The sequence below is a fragment of the Phalacrocorax carbo genome, chromosome 10 (assembly GCF_963921805.1).
Source record: "Phalacrocorax carbo chromosome 10, bPhaCar2.1, whole genome shotgun sequence".
Classification (NCBI taxonomy): domain Eukaryota; kingdom Metazoa; phylum Chordata; class Aves; order Suliformes; family Phalacrocoracidae; genus Phalacrocorax; species Phalacrocorax carbo.
In genome coordinates, this window is record NC_087522.1 from 8119492 (window position 1) to 8140483 (window position 20992).

Genomic DNA, 20992 nt, shown 5'->3' on the forward strand with positions numbered 1-20992 from the left:
AAACCTCTAGAGAGTCGCTTTAAATCTCTAACGTATTAGAGTGGCTTTGGTTCATATTAGAGTCACTTCATATTTGTTTAGCATACTTGTAGCCTAGCAGTGTACTCATACCTTTGGTATTTATGTGTGTCTTGTAACCAGCAGTCTTATCACTGGTAATCCAAAGAACCTGTGTATCTGATGCTTTAATAAATTGCACTATTTGTTAATCTAGCCGTGATCGTTCTCACTGAACGCGACTGGCCTGGGCATCTGCCAGAGTAGTTACTAACAACAAATACCCTGATGAGCGGTTACTTCTACAACCCTTAGAAAATAAACTGTTGACCAATTCTGAGACTAAGACTGGACTTAGCCACACCTAGACTCCTCTCGGAGAAGGAGTTTAGAAAGCAAGAGGGTCCTCTCTGAACCTCATGACTCAACGGCAGGGTCTCTCTCTAGCCACTCCTCAGACTCCTGCCATTAGCGCAACAACCATGTTTAAATTTCAGGAGCATCAATGGTATTATACCTATAAATAACATAATTGGGTTTCTTTAATGCTACTTTAGACCTGTCAGCAGTGTCTCTGGAATGTGAATGACACGATATAGTCAAAGCAAAACACTCAAATTTGTTCCCTGGTTAGTTGCTTTAGAAAACTCAGACCATAATGTATTTACCAGCAAAATGGACAGAGTAAACAGCTTAGTCTCATTTATCTTTTAATTAATTCTAGGAAAAAAAGTAATTGTTTGCTGGTTTTCGTTTCAGTTATTAAGATTTTTGTTACTGTCAAAAAGTCCTTCTATACATATGCAAATATACCTGACCATTTTATCTAGTATATTGTTATAATACTCAGATAAGTAATAAAGTAAACATTACAATAAAAGCAAGATAACTTAGTACCTGGAAAACCTTATGCTTTGGTTTTGATAGAGTTAAACCAATGATGACAATTCATATTGTTTCTAATTTGCCTGACAATATTTCATATATTATCAAAGACCTAAAACAAGCCTTAGGAAAGGGAAGGAAAAACATGACCTGAATAGACCCTGCATTTAAAAATGCAGATAAACAACTGAAAACTTGAAGATATTTTTCTGAAGTATCAGACAAACTAAAACCCAGTTGTGCAAAGCAGAACATTGTTTATATTAAAAACAAACAAAACCCCAAAGCAACACCAAAAAAACCCCAATCAGAACCAAAGAACAGAAAAATCAGCCCTGTTTCAAAGAGACTGGCTACAGCTTACAGTTTGATATCCAACACTTAAGTTTTTTAATCTCTAAATCTACGAAATAATGGCAAAATAATTTTGATGATCAAGTCCATAAGACTAGCAAAGAGACATGGAGGTTTTCTCTGACCAAATCCCAGAAAGCAACAAATAACAAATGGACACTTTCAAAGGTCTATATAGAAATATCTATAAAATGAGTTAGCAGTTTTATTCCTGTTCCCCATTTAGAATTCTCTACATCAAAGCCATCCACTGTTACTGCATTAATTGGCACCTGTTTCGACAGAGGAGATGAGGATTGAAGAGTTCCAAGACCGAACAGTCCTCACTGTCCTTTTGAGTCGATTTTATTGTTTCTGAGCCAAGGCACATTGACAGCATCACCAGCACCATTACCTGCTGTACCACATTCTGTGATTAAATTAAAAATAATAACATTTTCTTTATAACTCCTAGCTACAGAAAAGAGGGGAGAGCAAATGCAAGAAAGAGATTTTTCAAACTGGGTGACTCCGGGAATCTTGGTAGAAGGCTTACTAACAACCTGTGTCTCTGTGCTCAGTATCTCAACGCTGCATGCTTTTTTTCCCCTCTGATGGTCCTGCAGCAGCGATTAGCTCTCAAGCATTTCTGAGCCATACCAGCACCACTGCTAAAAAATGGAGAAACAAAAGATTGGACAGAAAAAGCTATGTATATTTTAAGTTCAATTAGATATCTGAGGAAGGTGTTTACCAAATAACAAGAAGTACTAGGGGAAACATTTAATTTTAGGTGTATCAAAAGCATTTTATCAGCTAAGGGGAAGCTAGAAGTACATTCTAGCAACATCGTATAGACACAGGATTTCACAGAGCTCTGTTTACTGAACACACTCTCTTATATAAGTGCCCGACACAGTCTGAGACTGCTACATGATAAAAGCCTCTTATGCAAGATGCTGATGGTCTAAATAAATTATCCAGGTTAGAAGCTAAACTTTAGAATCCAGCGAGGTATCTCATGAGCTACTGGCTCCCTTGGTGACTGGGACACCAATGGGGAAAAAAAGAACAAGAAGTCAGGAACCTAAGAGAAACCAGTACAAACCGGGAGTGAAAAGCCAAGAAAATACTTACAGAACCCTGAAACCACCTCTCCCTCACTAAAAGAACCATTTCCCATGGATACCTTGTAACAGCCATAATACAGTTGGAGGTTATTGGCACCACAGTAATAACGCTCTACCTACAGCTGTTATCTTCATTCCCAATGACCTAAAGCAGCTTCATTTATTACAGAATTTTCACAGAAATAAGAATAGATCCAAGCCCGCTGGAATCAATGGAAATACTTCCAAGTGCACAAGAGGGCTTTGAATCAGGCTCATATTTCACAGCAAGTACAGGCCTTTGCTTTATCGGAGTCACGAATACAGTTTCTGACTGACTCATAAAACATTCCTCTCGAGCAAACTGAAACTCACCTAAATTAAAAGACAATGAAACCTCAGCAAATAAAAAGAAGCTGTTCTGCTACAGCGTGCCATTTAGCCAGGGAAACACCACCGCAGGCACTGTACCTATGCTCCCAGGGAGAGGCTGCGCAGGGCCCCAGCACTGGCAGCCCGGCTGCCGCCCGCGGGCCGCTGCAGCAGCGCCGAGGCTGGCGCGGGCGGGAGGCTGGCGCGGGCGGGAGGCTGGCGCGGGCGGGAGGCTGGCGCAAGGCACCTCCCTGCCGCCACACGCCACACACTCCAAAGGGCACTGCCATGCTGACAGCTGCACTTGCAGTCTCATGAGCCGGGGTGTAAAAGCCTGGTGTTGGGACCTCCCTTGGTCATATAGACACGGCCACTGAGGTAAGAATTTATATTAAAGCCTTAAAGTGTGCATATTACTATTTAAAAAACCTTTTATGGTTCTAGATAGGAGAAAAAAAATGGGGTTTGTTCACTGGAAAGAATCACTTACCAAACTCTAGAATAAGGATTGAGCACTTAGAGATGTAAAAGAATTTTCCCCAGAATTTATTCGTACAGGATAACCACAAATCGGTTTCTTCCATATCCTATTGCCACACCAGATAATGCTCACTACAGAGTAACCTCCTGCTTTGCTTACAGCTCAAAAGGGAAGTAAAAACAAACAAACAAAAACCATCAACACACAAGAACAACAGGCTTCTTTTTGTACACTGCAAACACAAACCTGTGCTTGGGAAACAGCAGTTCTCATCCTTCTAAGTTTGTACAGCTATATTTGTTTCACTGTTTTTCTCTATGAAATGGAATTTTTTTCTTTTTACAACAATAAAACACACTAGCCTTCTAACCCAAGAAACACAAGAATGAACACAACTCTTGTTTCCAAAGACAGGAGGTTACCAAAGTCAGCATCCTGGTTGTCATTTTGGGTGCTATCTTTTGCATTTCATAATTATGCAGCAAACAAACTTCTGCTGGACTTAAATGACCTGTTTTAAATCACTCCAATATGTAGGACTAAAGAGCATAATCTCCTATTAGTATGCAGACATGTCTGATGCTTTTAAGAGGAAGATCCCTCTCAAACTGAATTACAGAAAAATGTTTACCCAAAACAAGCACGTGGTATAATTCAGATACCAATATCCCTGTACTTACTTAAGAAAAACAATCCTTTACAACATCAGTAATAAGCTCAGTGGCTCGCTGGGCAGTGACCTTATTTCTTCCTAGTCAATACAATCAACATAAAATTCTGTGTGCAAGAATAATGCAAGACGGACAAGCATTTGAGCTCCAAAGTTGTATGTTGTAGCAGCAATCCTACAGTTTGTTGGAAGAAGTTCTGGGTACAACCATATTTTCTTTCTTATTACCCAAAAGCTATTATGGCTCTTTCTTACACACCCTATATGTATCAATACACAGCACAGGCAGAGTGATTGACCTTGCCAAAGTGCAGAAAAAGCTACAGGAAAAGAAAAAAAATTTGTTGTGATCTGCAGAAAGTCTTTTCATAGCCCCAGTGCCAAACTTAGCTAGTAACTATTACCCACAGACTCTTCTGGAGGAGTGTATTCTTCCCTTTCCCTTGCATTACAGGAGAAATATTTCTCTGATGGCATTAGTGATAATGAAATGCCAGCCTGATGCTTCATACTGGGTGAGAAGAATAGGCCAGCTTTTGTGGGGGCTGACACAATATTGCCGAATGTTCTGGGGCAACTTCGAAGACGGGCCAGTTGGGGCTAACTTAAATGTATTCAGAAAACAAAACTTTATTATCAGTTTGTATCCTTTTGTCTCGAATGTCTTCATTCAATGCTTGGCTTTGAACACCAGCAGTGCAGGGCAGGACTGCATGAAGAAGGAATTTATAAACCAAAACTTATTAGAAGTGATAACCAAGGGGTACAACTTTATGCTGCACAGGGCTGTGCAAATTGTATTATAAAGGACTTCTTTAAGAGGTTAGAGACAAGTCTTGGCTCTCCTTCTCTTACTGCCTGGGCTGATGGCATCTGGAGACCACCAAGGACTTTTAGATCTCTCTGGTTTATACAAACAACCTTTTTTTTTTTTTTTTAAATAACCTTTAATATTTCTGAAAGCAAATTAGCTTTTTCCAACAGACTGAAATGCCTTGTGCCTTCTAGGATCTGGAAGCACGGTGAAGAGCAAAGAACTAGATGGAAACAGCAGGCAGCTGAAGAAACTAAGGGATCTCACCCTTTGTGCACTCTAGAAATAAGTTCTATTGTGCACAGCTCTTCCTAGTTCCCTGCTGCTCTGTGTGTTGTCTTCCTCCAAGAATGACAACGTTACAACCACATGAGCAGCAGACAGATGGCTTGTCCAGTTAGGTTCTCATCTCCACTCACAAGAATTCCCCCAGCACAGACTAAGGGTTATGTTCAACATTCATTCGCATCAGTGAAACTCCATTGATTTTGGGTGAGTGGAGAAATTTGTTCATGTAACAACCACACACCCAAGATCAAGACAACTATAAATAGACTGCCTTGGTATCTGATTAATGGTAGGCACCATCTGATCTTAATTAAGAGTCAATCTGTTAACTGTGTATTGAGAAGCTCACCTCCTTCCCTGGGCTTGACATATGCACCATATGGTTCATTTTCCAACTGGGAAGCCTGCTCTATAAACCGATAGCACTTCTCCCAGGTGAAATACTGTTTACAGTTCTATGACATAACACAGCTAAATTACTTACATGATCGAACACTGAATATGGAGAAAGCTTTCCACCTATTTTTCAGGTATGCACAGCCTATTTTATCAATTTCACATTATCTTTTTCAGCAGGCATTTGAAACTGTTAACCTGCGCACCAATGTTGATCAACAGAGACAGAGTAAGAAGTTTCCCCATCCCCTTCCTTTCTAAATACTAAAACATAGGTAAACAAGCTCAGGATTGAATTAAGTCTTGAAACTCGTTGTATTGCAAAGTTCTCATTGCTGCTTAGATGAAAACAGGTGGTTTACAAAACGTCCCCATCATTTTTCTTGCTGAATACAAAGCACTGTCTCATTTTAGGCATCCATATTTGGTGTCTCTCTGTCAGCACAGAAGACAGGTTGTTTCCTCTAAAGGATAGCGTGGAACTAATCTCTATCCATTCACTACAGTACTGAAATTAAACAGCTGAAGTCAGATCACTACCTGAGTCACTCCTCCTCTTGCTTACCAAATAAATTATATCTGTGTGAACACTCTGTATGTTTCTTTAATAACTGAACTTATTTAAAAGAACAAATTTTTTCCAAAGGTATCAAAATTGCTGAAGTAGCTGTTCAGTGATCTAAAATGTCAGTGCCACCCCAAACAGGAATCCAGCCTGGCTTTTTGGTTAGAGCTGCTCAATGTTTGAAATCCAAAATGTTAACACAATTTCTGAACTTCAAAAAGTTTACAAAATGACAAAAGTCCCTTACTGTCCCCTCATTAAAAACTGTGTATTTGTTATACATATATGAAAGAATGAACATTTTTAAACATATTTCAGCACTATGAATCCTACACACTGAAAGGAGAAATGGAAACATTGCTTTCAGACCAATGCACTTGTTTGTCTTTCTGATCACTGCTACCACGACCCCTACACCAGAAATATCCATTCTGGCTAGGACAGAAATAAGTTCCATCTTCATCTCTACACTAATACTGTTACCAAGACTTAATTAGTGAATAATTTGCAATATGGGTGTTTCTCTCCAGAGACTGCATGGAAACAATAAAACATTTAATTCAAGCTAATGAGCACTTGTCAGAGTACAATGATGTTGGCTACTTACAGAATTATTACTACTTAGTGTAAGGAAAAGCAGCGGCATCTCTCTCTAAAGCACCCACCCCTTCACATAGACTAAAATGTTAAACCTCAAAGTGAATTTGTCAAGCGGGCTGGAAGGGGTTAGAACTGGCATTCCTGAATACCATACAGATATTTAGTATGTTGAAGGACCTCCTATCTCACATGACAGAGACAAATTATCAGCACACCCCTCTCCCCTGTCTAGCACAGAGGCAGAGAGACTGCAGCCAGCATTTGCCAGATGAACTGTGTTATTTCACATTACTGAGGGGTTTTGTGTTCAAATGATAAACTGTGCTCAGTGACATCTTCTGTCATGGTCTTTGCACTACACTGAGCTCTGAAGAAATCAGCTCAGCAGTAGCAGTTGGAAGAGGGTAAGTTGCACAAAGAATGAAGACACAAATTGCAGCTAAAAAGCTTTTATCTGTAAGTACCCGTCTACATCGGCGAAGCTGCAGAAAAGTTGACCAAGAGCAGCAAGAACTCTGTCAACAGCTGCCTCAAAAGAGGAGATACCAGCATGTCTTACCTATAAACTACAGTATTATGGGGGGGCGTAAATAAGGGAGTACTGAGAGAGGAGAAAAAAGTATTTTCAAAGTTCTGCCTTTAGTACAAGCTCCCTGCACTACCTGTAAGTTTATCACGTGTGTTTTCTAACCAACTTTCAGTGATATTCCTTAATTACACAGCGCAGTAATGAAATACACTCAAAATCAGTTGGAAATCTGCAAAGCAAATAGACTCTGTACAGCACATGGGGAGAAGGGAATCAGCTCAGCTCACACTATTCAAACAAAAACCCATGCATTTCCAAGAGTTCTACCACTGCCAGGCTGCAGCATGGCAAGGTTTTCAAGCTAAATCATTGCATAATACGATGGTAATGAGTTTCTCAGCAATCATTATGTCTCTGTCAGATGGTAATAAAATGGAGTATTTGTCTCTGTTCTTGGTGCGCTCAGAGAATATGCAGATATGCCAGTCCTCATTACTTCTTGAAAGAAACAAAACCCATTAGTACAGGTGCTATATGTTTTAATGAGGGAGACATGTAGAAGCTAATCCAGGTCACTTATAATGAAATGGTTACACCTAGCTGAAACTGATAAAAATCTAATTATGTCCATATCAATGGACTGTTTCATAGATGCATGGTGTTGATCTGCTCACAGTGGGAGTGTATAATGGTCTTTCAACTAAATGACTCTAGGTAACTGGTAGGTAAGGAATGATGTTTGTATGGTAGGTGCTGTTCTCCGAGTGTGTATCAATACATAATAGAAAATTAATCCACTGGGGAAAAAATATTTTTAAACTCTTTTGTTTCTTACAGTCAAAAAGGAGAGGCTTCCAAGAAAAAGCCAGATCTTATTCTGTTGATAATGGAAACAGTTGGCAGCTTTATATGTGTCATTGATCCTTAAAGGCAAAAGTCATAACTGAAATCATAATTACAATTTTCAGGACTAGATCAGAAAAACCTAGAGATACACAGACATCAACGTATTCACTTTTCCCAACTGTATTATAAATAATTTAGCAAGTGGCCATATTTGGCCTATTGTTTCAGACTACCCTGCCACATCAAGCATACCCAGGGCTTGTCCATCCCAAGCCACATTTGGGACGGAGTGGAGGGTGGTTAGCTGTTAAATACAAGATATAGAAAGCGTGCTCAGCCCAGGCAGGGAGGATACAGGACAACGAGTTCCTGAACTAGCATCAAGCCATTCATGGCATTCACCATGTGGTCAGGAACCCCAAATTTAAACTTTCAAGAGATTCAGCCTGCCCTCAGTAGACATCACTGTCATTAGCGTGAGGCTTGCCTGGCTGTATTTTCATAGCTCTTCTTCAGCAAGCCCTGCAATCTGCTGAAGTCATCATCTGCCTAAGACTATAAGGCTGGGAGGAAAAATGTCTCCAGGCTAAGCAATGGTCTGCTTGATGTTAGCCTCCATGAGCAGTAATCAGAATATGTTTTGTCTTGAATAGGCCATGTGAAGGGGTGAAATGGCTGCCTATTTTTTTCTTTTTTTACGACTTACATCCTGAAAGGAAATACAAGCTCTGCTATGAGACTGCTCCAAATGAACTCCAGATGAAACCTCCAACTGGCCCAAATTCCTACTGACTTCAGTGGATGCTTTGAACAGGCACAAAGAATGAGAGCCTGATAGCTCTAAGCTTGAAAACGTATTTACATATGGCTGCCCCATTTGTTCCTAACTCACTGAAAGCAATGGAATTGCTTCCATGTTATACATGTGTGTAAGCATTTTTCCAGATCACAGCCATAAAGCACTAGATAAAAATAGTTGTAGAGCCTCATATCTTTGACAGTTGTCTGTACTAGATGATTCACAGAACTACTTTCCCTCAGCCATCCATTTATGAACTTCCTTTACCTGCTTTAATCCTTCTTTGCTTCTTCTTGCCTGAAGTTGCTTTAAGTCTGCATTTTCAGCTTTTACCTGCTATGCTTCAGAGATATACAATGTTAAAAAAATATTTACTCTTTCCATTTATCCTACAAACCTATGCCTGATACCAAATGGCACCAGATTTATTTTTGCCATTTGTATAGCATCTAAATATACCCCCTTTCCTTCTGTGGCATACCCGGCAGTTTACTAAGAGGGTCTTCAGGTTTCTCCAGGCACACAATGTACTATTTCCCTAAAGTATAATGACAGGGAAAAGAATTGCAACCAAGTTTAGCTATTTCTTTGGAATAAGGTTACTTCAAATTCATGTTAAATAATAATAATTGTTGAAGTAATAAAAATTCTCTTTTGCATAAGGGAATGTTGTAGTTTAACCCCAACTAGCAACTAAGCACTACCCAGCCGCTCGCTCACTCCTCCCCAGGGGGATGGGGAAATGAATCGGAAGAGTAAAAGTGAGGTAACTTGTGGGTTGAGATAAAGACAGTTTAATAAGTAAAGCAAAAGCCACACACGCAAGCAAAGCAAAGCAAGGAATTAATTCACTACTTCCCACAGGCAGGCAGGTGTTCAGCCACCTCCAGGAAAGCAGGGCTCCATCACGCTTAGTGGTTACTTGGGAAGACAAATGGCATCACTCTGAACGTCCCCCCCTTCCTCCTTCTTTCCGCAGCTTTATACACTGAGCATGATGTTGTATGGTGTGGGATATCTCTTGGGTCAGCTGGGGTCAGCTGTTCCAGCTGTGCCCCCTCCCAAATTCTTGTGCACCTGGCAGAGCATGAGTAGCTGAGAAGTCCTTGACTTAGTGTAAGCGCTACTTAGCAACAACTAAAACATCTCTGTATTAGTAACACTGTTTTCAGCACAAATCCAAAACAGAGGCTCATTCTAGCTTTTCTGAATAAACTTAACACTCTCCCAGACAAAATCAGCACAGGGAATTTGCCGCACAGGGATTTAAAACTCATTTTTCAATGTGGCTACAAATAAGAGTTTCACGGAAATGTGTGTATTTTCTCATGTACTAGGATTCTTGTTTTCTCACACTGAAATCTTACAGCTTGTTTTTTGAAAACCTGTCTTTATCTCAGAAGACCTGTCCTCTTTTTGCCCAGCAGGTGTGCTCACAACTTAGTGTGGGATCAACCTAAAGGTACCCAAAGTGGCTCTATGTCCGCTGCGCAGCCAAACAGAGCAGTGAGCCAAAAGTATCACGTCCAGAATAGGAAACAGCCTGGGCACATCATGTTTAACCCTTTCCATCATTATGACTCACTTCAGATCTCACTTCAGATGGCTATGCTGTTCTGAAGCCTAATTCATTCAGCACTAACACATCATCCTGTATGTGCTTTACTTCATGTTCAAGAAGACAAAGTTATTGGGAAGGATATGGAGGCTTTAGCTGCACGCATTTCACAGTCCCCTGATACGTTCCCAGCAATTTGCAGATTCTCAGCAGTCAAGTTGGCCTCAGTGCATCAAATGCTATGGGGAGCTGAGCTGCTGCAGCAGGGAATCTACTCTGAGCCTTTTCGCATGATGCAACAAGAGACCAAGAACAGTAGAGTAGAAAGATTGAGGGGAATAACCATAGGGATGCAGATATGTCCTACACTACCGAGTGATTCAATAGCAGAGCCAGCATGTAAATGGTTGCTCTATTTGCAACCAAAGACAAAGTTCAGGTGTTCCCCAGACCACAGGGAGTTCTAATCCCACTCTCATAGAAACCAACTGTTTGACCAAGAACTTGCCATATAGCATCTCTGACCCAGATTCTTCTTACTTTCAAGTGCTACACAGGGGCAACAGAGCAATTCAATCTTAGTTGTGCTGAACATGAACATGTTGTCATTTGGGTGTCCATCGACCAACGTCATATGTCAGCAGAGAATGATGAAAATCACAACATACGTTAGACAAATTCCTCTCTCTCCTCTGAAATAGTAACCTTCATTTGCTCAGTAGTAATCACAGTAGTAACAATCCTCTTTCAGTGTCTTTGTCTTTCTAGCTCCTAACGCTGCCAGAAAAAGACAAAAGCAGGCTTTTTGCATCAGTTGAAAGGGTAGCCAAATTCCTGCCATAAATATGAACATGAAAAAAATTGTTGTGTAAGACACTGTTGTGAACAGCAGAGAGTGCTACTGGTGAGACAAAAATGAAGCCATGTTTGCTGCTTATTATGTATCTTCTGTTTGCCGCTTGTATGTTCTCTCAAATTAACAAGAGATAATCTGCAGATGGTCTACTGCCAATTATATTGGTTTGCAATTTAAAATCAGATCTAGGGCTTTGCATGTCACTGACTGAGATTAGATCACGTCATTACATTATACCTGATAGCCTTTGTAGAGCTGGATCTGTAGTGGCAAGCTTAGCACATCACTGATAAATAAATCATTTCTAGATTTCAACAATCAGTAAATAGCCTTACAGATTTACTGAATGCCTTATTTTCTCCAGTCCAGTCAACCTATATATAAATTACGAGAGGCTCTTGTCTTTCTCACTATTATTATTTATTTTAAAAGAGCTTATTTAGAAGTTATCAAGAATCCATACACACTTATTCACCAGTGTAATTGCCTGGAAACTTTTCAGCCTTTCTGGTGTGACATTTCTCACCTTGAAAGGGACATTTGCATTGAGAGTTGAAAACAATTTTAAAACTCAAGGCTGAGAACACCTAGGATTGCTATTACTCATCTTTACCAAGTACTGACAGTTTTAAACCTCACGAGTACTGAGATAGCAATGTAATTTCCTGAGGGAGTCAACTATTGTGCGACACCATTGTTTTCACGTGATAGCACTTTCAAACCATTAGTCCACAGAATTCTATACATGTCTGTAAACAGGTATGATTTATAGCTTGTAGAATGGAAAATCAGGCTTAAAATATTACATTTTAACAAAAAAAAACATTGTACGAAAGAGCCCCTCTGGATTTGTGAGGAAAAGGCATCATCACTTTACTATTTACATTGCGATAACACAGAGGAGGGATGAGTAAAAACCCCACTGTGGAAGGCAGTATATAAATACAGAAAATGACAGTTCTTTCACAAAGAGCTTAAGCTCTACACTTAAAAATATATCTGAGATATCACAAGGGACTGATAATGCAAAAATCAGAGTATAATGAATTATTATATAAAAATAAAATTGGATCCACCACCTTTTCTTTATTTTCTTTAAAGAAAAATAAATTGAAATAATCTGCTCTACTACATTTCAAGAAAAAGGATGTTACAAACTTAGAATTTAAATAATCTCCCTATAGCTGAGGCCGGATCCACGTGTGATTTGGGATAATATTTTCCAAACTTCGGAAAAGGACGACAGGTTTGGGGTGCAAAACCAAGAAAGAAAGAAATCAGGCACAGGCTTTAAACAATAAAAATAGTTTTAAGGGGCCCAATAGCCTTTCTAATAAAGTAGGCTAAAACAAATCAAGAATAAATACGAGACTTCAGAACTGCATCTGTGTAATTAATCAGGTGTAACTAACAAACAGAAGTTCTCAAGGAGCCACACTGCAAGCATAAAACAGGGATGCCAAGAGGTAATTCTGAAGGACAAACTAAGCTCAACACCCCTAAATCCTGCCAATATTTACTCAGGAGATATTCAAAGGCCTGCCCCATTTAGATCTTAATTAATTTCACTAGATTATTATAATCCATCCTGCTTAAGTTCTCCTTCACTTTTAAACCATCAGTTTTATCCCCAGAGTTTTCAAAGGCCCAATCCTGCACAGCACCCAGTGGAAGGCAGCTCTGCCATAGGAAGTCCAGGTAGAGTTACCATTGGTAATCAATAGCAAGTACTAAGAAGCTTAGAATGAAGCATCACAGCTCTCCTCATCTTTTTATAGACGTACCCCACAAATATCTGCATCATGTACAAACACGACTAACTTAGTTAATGCTACTTTGTCTACTTAACACTGCACTCAGTATGTGTAAGGATTCATCATTTTTGGATGAATCTTTTCAAATTCTATCTGCCCTTGCTAAATGCATCTCAGTCTGAAAATATCTTTTTATCTACAGCAAATCCGTACTCTCAGAATAACTATCTTTAATCACAGTGATCTCTTACCCCATCGTTGTAGCAGAATCACAATTATTTTAATTGGGTAGCCCCAAGGCAATGCAACCTCAAAGCATAATGTAGCCCAGTGGCATGCAGTAACAACCTGGGGTTCCTTAAAATATCAGCTGCACATCAGCTTCAAATATAAAGCAACAATAGCACAGTTATGAAAAAGCTTTTCTATTTGCTTGCCATTTTAAAAAATAAAAATATATAGTTTGGTATTAAGTTGACGTGAAATGAAATGCCTCTAAAGTTGAGAGCTTCCCAACTGCACCCCACCAAAAAAGCTGGAATTCACTTTGTTTCTGGTTGAACTAAAAAAAATAAAAATAAAATTAATTTTTACTATTTTTAAAGTTTGAAAATAAAAATAATTAATTCTAAAACATGAAATGCATTTAATTTCAAAACAACAGCCATTATATTGTTTTCTGAAAACAAAACAATTTCATAAAATTTGAATGAAATATCCCCAAATATTTTAACATGTACCATAAATACATGGAATGGGTGAACTCTGACTTCATACAGGATACGGTGGTGGTGTGATACCACACCTGAAGCCTGACTGAGCCAAGTACTGAAATGTACAGGATCAGGACCTTGCAGTTATCAAGTGGACTTTCACAGACCACTTTAAAGAGCAGAGCTTCCGAAAAATACTACATCATCCCATATCAATAACACAACTCTTGTGGAAGATTACTTATCATACTCCAGAGATTGGTGATAAGAAACTGCGCCGTGGCATGTCCTGCTAATAACAGTGCCCTTATCCAAAGATTAGCTTGTCTAAAGGACAGGAAGAAAGTACATCCATAAGGCTTAATCTGTCAAACCTCCATCAGCCTTCTTCCTATTTATCCTGCATAACGCAGCAGAAGAAAAAAATTATTCCCCTCTGCTGGTGTAATCAAAGTGATTGTGCTTCACATCAAAGACATTTATTTACTGCATGGATTAAAGGATTAAATTGTATAGGAGTACTTTGTCCCACATTTTGTGCTTGGGCTAGAATTCAGCTACCCTTAATCTCCAGGCCATTGACACAGTATATTGATAAAATGTTTTTCCTGTTATGGCTTGTTAGTGATGTATACAGAATTAAAGTAATCAAAATAAGATTCTTAGGTTGTTTTCTCCAATTAGGTTAACGCCTCAGCCAGCTTTATTAACATGCCATGTATCTTCTGCCCAAGAACTGCTCCTTCCTTGCAGAGAAGATAATGGGAAGGCATTCCTATTGAATGTGTATGTTTGTAGGACACCTAAAGGTGGTCATATAAAAGAGAGGAACAAGGGCTATGCCTGTTCCCACCTGCGGTACAGTGAAGTGAAACAAAGCCATTAATGACTTGACCAGCAATCTATAGCTAAATCAACTCTCTGTGTGTTTCTTCTCTGCCATTTTGAGACGTTCAGCGAGACCGAGGGGTGTTTGTAGGGCACGGTGGAAACCCTCGCGCACTAGCTGCAATCACACATCACAGGGAAGCCATAGCTGTGTTAATGCACCCACATATCTCAGAGCAGGGCCACGTGGCGATACCAGCTTATGTTCTGAAAGCATTACGGCCAAATCGCCCTGTTGCTTTGCTTTAGCTGATAAGCTCTACCCTTCGTCAGGTTGAATTATGCTGGGCAGATCATCCAGTTGAAAATGTTACACTGCTTCTGAGTCTGGAGGTGGCTCAAGGATCTCATACTGTGTTGTTCAGGGCAAAACAGATGTGCTGTAGTTTCTAGGCAGCAAGATGGTTCATCTAGGTATGAATGGCAGTTATCTAGAAGCCTAGGGTAAAAGGTGTGAACCATCAAAATCACTGATTAAAGAGCAAAAAGCCACCAGGAAACAAACTGTGCCGCAACAAAACCCAAAATGTCTCCTTACCTAGGCCAGTGGCCACAGACCAAGATACACTGCTTCTAACCTCCTGCAAGAGACTCACTTTTCTGCCACACCTATGGACACACTAAAGCTCTGCACTCTCACAACTAAACATCTATTCTGCTTTCTGTATTTGGCTTCAAGGCAGGCTAATTCTTAGAAATGTACCTAAAAAGGAAAAAGATTAGAGATATCCACTCATAGGCAAGAAGAATTAATTTAATTTCCATTGTTCGCTGGCTACAAAATAAATCCTTCTTTCAGGTTGTTCAGGAATCCATTTCTGAATGGAGCTTGAGTGAAACGCATCTACACTGGGAGTCAGTAAACTACGTCCAGAGTACTAATACTGATCAACAAGCCTACTGTGACAATTTCCATGAGATCATGATACTTTCTAAGCTAAATGACCAGATGTTCTCTGTGCAATGGGATCCAGGCACATCCCATGCAATGACCTATTATTCCTGCAGCCCATCCTATATTAAAAATAAAGGCAACTATAACTAAATATATTTTATTCTCTGTTAGTGAAAGTACTGCTCCTTTGTTGGAAAAAGCTTGTGCATAGCCATGACAGGTTTTAGAACAGTGTTTCAAAATTTAAAAGGCTGAGCTGAGCTGCCCTTGGGGAAGGCACAAGACTCCACCATTGTGTGGAACTTCCTTGTTTCCCATCTCTCATAATAAGCCCTGGGACATATCCCACTTGTGGGAAATGCAAACACAGTTTCAGTATTATCAACCCTCCATTATCACTACGCTCATTACCCCCAACACACATCCATGCATCTCTGTTCGCAACAAAATCTACAGCCTGGATAAACTGTCCAAGGATGACAAGAATCGACTGCATGACTCCTGCTGTTCTTTCATAAACAGGGTCACAGTTCACAATGCTGATACCTTAAAAAACAAAAATCCATGACTGACCTTGGTGTAAGCAACCATTTACAGAAGATGAAGCACTTTTTACCTCAGATCTATTGTTTCAGGCTTTCTGCAAATTCAGGCAGACATCACTGCATCGGGTTATGTCTATCGCACAGTGACAGCTGCCCTAAGAAACTACAGATAAAATTCCCCCCCTTTTTCTCCTCTAATAAGAGAAGGTACATCCACATATCTCCTTATGCCAATAACTTTCCAGTTCTCTCCAGTTTTTGTTGACTTAGTGGAGGCAAATATGGTAAGCTAATTTAGAATTATTGCCTAATGATCATGAAAGACGAAAATAAAGAAGTGTCCCAATCACTCTCTTAATCTTTTTATATTTTACAGGGCACATGTTGGTGTGTTGCTGCTCTTGTTTAGGATTATGATACCTTTAAGATTTATTTCATATCTTCAGGCTTCTGCTCTTTTATGATTAAATGCATAAAAGCAAGTGGAATAATAATTATGTAATTCATGTTCATACACTTCCTCCCACTGGCATGCTGCTTCTTGACTGAAATTGTATTTGATTCATGAACAGCTACCTATTAAAGATGGCGGGGACAGATACTGCAAATCCCTAAGAGCAATCATGAAACAATATTTCAGCTACACCGCTGATGTCAGGTCCATTTGCACATTTTTATCACTGATTCATGTTCTGTAATCTACTGCTTCAACTGACAGCATTTATTCCTGCTACTTTTGAATAATATTAAAAGCATGTAGAGGTGAATTATACAACTCAGCGTGCAGACCTTACCATTGATTCAGGCAAATAGGGATATAATTGTTAACCAAATCTACAAATACAGAGAGGAAGATTTTGCAACTAAGGCTACTAACTTGCGTATTTGTGTTGTCTTCCACTCTAGGAAAAGGGTAATACCTCAAAATGCTAACTAACATGTATAAATCAAATGGGAAGACTTCTGCTACAGGTAAAAGGGGCAACATTTCTTTTCCATGTCTGCATAGGTGAATAGCAACTTACTATTTAATACAGCAAGGACACTAAAAGACAGGGTCCTGCATTGGGCCTCTCATTGTGCCAGGCACTGTTCAAGCTTCTTCCTTTATGAAAAAGGCAAAAGAGTGACAGGGAAATCAAAAGCAGACAGGAGTGAAACAACTTGACCAACATAACAGAGCGAGTCAATGGCAGAATAAGAAACAGAAAACAGATCTTGACATTTTCCAGCCTGTGCCCTACCTAGCGGACATCAGAGTTTCTCTTGAGCCCTCAGATGTGGGCATCGTAAACTAAGTTACAACTTATTCAGCTGCATTCCTCTAGGAATGACCTGCAGTCGATGGGTAACACCAACTCTTCATCTACACTTCATAGAATTATAGAATGTCCTGAGTTGGAAAGGACCTGCAAGGATCACTTAGTCAACTCCCGTCCCTGCACAGGACAACCCCAAATTCACACCGTATCTCTCTGAGGGCATTGTCCAAGTGCTTCTGGAATATCACCAAGCTTGGTGCCGTGATGCCTCCCCTGGGGAGCCTGTTCCAGGGCTCCACCACCCTCTGGGGGAAGAACCTTTTCCTAATATCCAGCCTAACCCTCCCCTGGCACATCTCCCTGCCATTCCCTTGGGTCCCATCATTGGTCACCAGAGAGAACAGATCAGCCCCTGGCCCTCCTCCTCCCCTTGTGAGGAAGCTGCAGACCACGACGAGGGCTGCCCTCAGCCTCCCCTTCTCCAGGCTGAACAGACCAAGGGGCTTTAGCCACTCCTCATATGGCTTTGCCTCTAAACCCTTCATCAACTTTGTGGCCCTCCTCCACGTAATACTGCATAAATAAAAGGGAGATTTTTAAGGCTGCAATTTGACAAAGCTACTTTGTTCTTTAGCAAATTCATGACCATTCTTTGACTAAATGATATTTAAATGGAGGAGAAACACTGAGAAGTTGAAAGTAATATTTCTCATTGCAAAGGAAATATATTAGTGGAATCTGGAAATCCGGAATGAAGGGTTTTGTCATTAAGTTGTGTGTGAGTTGCTCTTAAAATCCGTGAAATCTGTAGTTCTCTTATTTTACAAAGACAGGACCGAAAATTGGTGAAGATCCTCTTCTCTAGTATTGCTTCTCATGCTGCAATAAATGCCAAGAGCTACACAACCACAACCTAGCCCAGTATCTAGTCTTATTCAGAAACAGCTTTAAAAGTTACAAAAAGTTTTCTAGAATAAAACTTTTAGTTTAAAAGTGGGGTTTTAGACACTAAATTGAGTTAAACCGACATTAAATCAGCCCCACTAAAGAACAACTACTCATCAATCTATGAACATATTTCATAAAGAAGGCACATCCGGGGCTAAAAACACACTTACCAAAGCTGAGATCTTGTTCTGGGTGGATTTGCAAAAGAGTGCAACAAAGGAAGCTGAGTGCCCTCGTACGTAACTATTACTACAGCAAAGCACCATTTTAAGGACATCAGTCAGGTCACAGAAAAGAAATTATGAACCACATAGTACACGTAACTCCTATAAAATATGTCCAAATGAAAGCTAAACTGGACTTACTATATAACTTCCCCTGCATGAGGAATAGCCTGTTCTGAGAGCTGAACACAGAATTCGTATCTGGACTGAACCATCCCACACCTCTACATCATCACATCTGTCACAAAAAGATTGAAACAAGCATTTTTGTGTTTGCAATAGTTACTTCATTCATAACATACCATCTTGGTGAAACAGCCAAAGCAGAGACAAGCAAGCCATCATTTCACCCCAAACTAACGTTTATCTTCTTGCAAAGCTGTGAAAGGCTCAGGGAGATTGAGTCTTTCTTTTTCCAAAATCACCAGATCAAAACCAGGTAGCACATGATCAGAGGTAGGGTCCCCACTATTCCAGTACCCTCGTGTCTCTGTTCAGTAAGTCTTTGGTTTTAGATCCATTTCCAGAATACAAGAGATCACAATGCATATTTTGACAGGCCTATTAAGATGTTTCACTGAAAGAACAGAACTGTCAGAGCTGTGGAAGACCGGACTGTCTGCATGACAATTCTTGTGCTATACTCAGCTATGCAGCTATAATTCACAGGTTAAGGAATAAATTATTGCCCCACTGCAGTCAGTTAAGTACCTCTCACAAGCACTACATAATGTCCTGAAGGTTTTCCATTTAGTATCTATAGCTACACTTCACAATTGCAGTTGGGTGGGTTTAACTATTGTCAGATTGGCTCCTCTAGAACTTGTCCAGTTCACCTGAATACCACGTAATTCTGAAGCAGGGCTGTGGGATTCTGTGTGTGAGTGAAGCTCTACGCCAACTGACACCCTAAAATTAGCTAGCTTGAATTGAAAGTGCCACCACAAGAGGAAGATGTGGTCCCTTAGAGGAGAATATTGATTCTGGGTGACATTCAAATTCAAGTTGAGAGCACTACAGATGAGATATTTGCATAAAGAAACAGGTAAATCCTTTACTAAGGTATCATTCATACCTTTCTCCATGCATTCCTGCCTACAGAGAAAACCACTGCAGCTACAAACCACACCCATATGCACTAACTGCTTTCTAGAAAGTCAGAATCCCATACACCCACCCAACGCTCCCACCAAGAGTTTATATGGAGATACTAAAAAATTACTATCTTCTCTCCAGAAACTTCCAAAGCCTAAAGCAAGAGCAAGGCATCTCACACAGGATGCATCTAGCCACACATCTGGAAACCAGATACAGCCTGCAAGGCAAATTCATCTGACCCCACTTACTTTTTTTAGTGGATCTTGCCATCTCCTATGTATCTGCATGTCCATACATCTGCTATCTGTTGCCAACCATGTGGGGTAAAAGGGGCTACGGGAGATAACAGACTTTTAGACACTGTCCCACAAAAGTGTCTCAAAACTCATTTAACCCAGCAAAATTGAGTTTGGACCACCCAGATTGCAGTACCTTAACAAGAAAGATAAGAAGATTATTTTAACTGAAAGCAGCATTTTTCACCTATGGACTACAAAGCAAATATGTTTTACATCTTGTCCCCCCAAGAGTATCAAAAGTATCGAATCTCCCCTCCCACATACTTCATGCTGGAGAGTACGGATCACTCGCAGAGTTAGACAAGGAATCCTGAAGTCCTGACCCCCATCCTCTACAGAATCTCACAACGCCAGTGCCAGAGAGTAGTCCCTTCATATGCTCAAGCTAAAAAAAAAAAAAAAAAAAAAAAGAAAAAAGAAAATTAAGAATAGCATAGAGTTTATTGCATGAGATGTTAAAAAACAGCATTTACAATATTGCATGCCCTTAATTTACAGAATTTTAATATGGCATCTTTCTCTACCTGATAATTGCTATTTTTTATTACAGAAAGGAATGGGGATGGCTTTTACACAATGAAACATCTCAGTGACACCACCAGACCTCAATTAAAGTTCTGTGCCACTTTTACTGCTTCAAGGGATGGTTAAGCAATACTGACCCACTGTAAATGGTTTATGAATTGCTACGGATGAGAACTCTTGCTGAATAAGCAGAATAGATTCTTTAATGCCAATTTCTTACAAACAGCAGCAAGGAGTGGAGAGAGACAATAATTAATGTGTTAGTACCAAAAGAAAAAAAGAGCCTGCAAAGGTCTCTGTCCTTTCCCAGATAACAGACTGAGAAAGCTTCTTTAATATAGCTGGTACTGTAACAGTTCATGGAGTCTGGACTAAGGGTAAGCAGTGGTTGATTGATTAAGGTACAATTCTGACAGTATCTTAGAGCCTGGATGAATACCCTTCCCTATAAAAATTAAAGTTAGGCTGCAGGCAGCAATTAACACCTACTATTTGGGCGTAGGGCACAGGAATTTTAAATGGGAAATCTAGCATCACTTCTAAATATAACAAATGTCCATACCATATTCAGGAACACAAGAATAAGGTGGATTGAAAAAGGGCTTTTATCAACGCTTCATTATGACAGCTGATTTCTGGGACAGTTAAGAGTTCTTTTCCGAGAAATCCAACCAGCACCGATTAAATGGCAAGATACACATTCGTACAAAGTGCTGAAGAGGTTTGCATTGTTGAACACAGCA

General features: G+C 39.9%; 1 long non-coding RNA gene across 1 annotated transcript in view; it reads right to left on the reverse strand.

The window, feature by feature from the left end:
- The window catches only part of LOC135315117 (uncharacterized), an 88242-nt gene that overhangs the window by 63331 nt on the left and 3919 nt on the right, over positions 1-20992 (reverse strand). The window contains exon 2 of the long non-coding RNA XR_010374562.1: positions 19989-20109. This is a non-coding gene — a long non-coding RNA (uncharacterized LOC135315117). The remainder of the gene's footprint in view (positions 1-19988; positions 20110-20992) is intronic.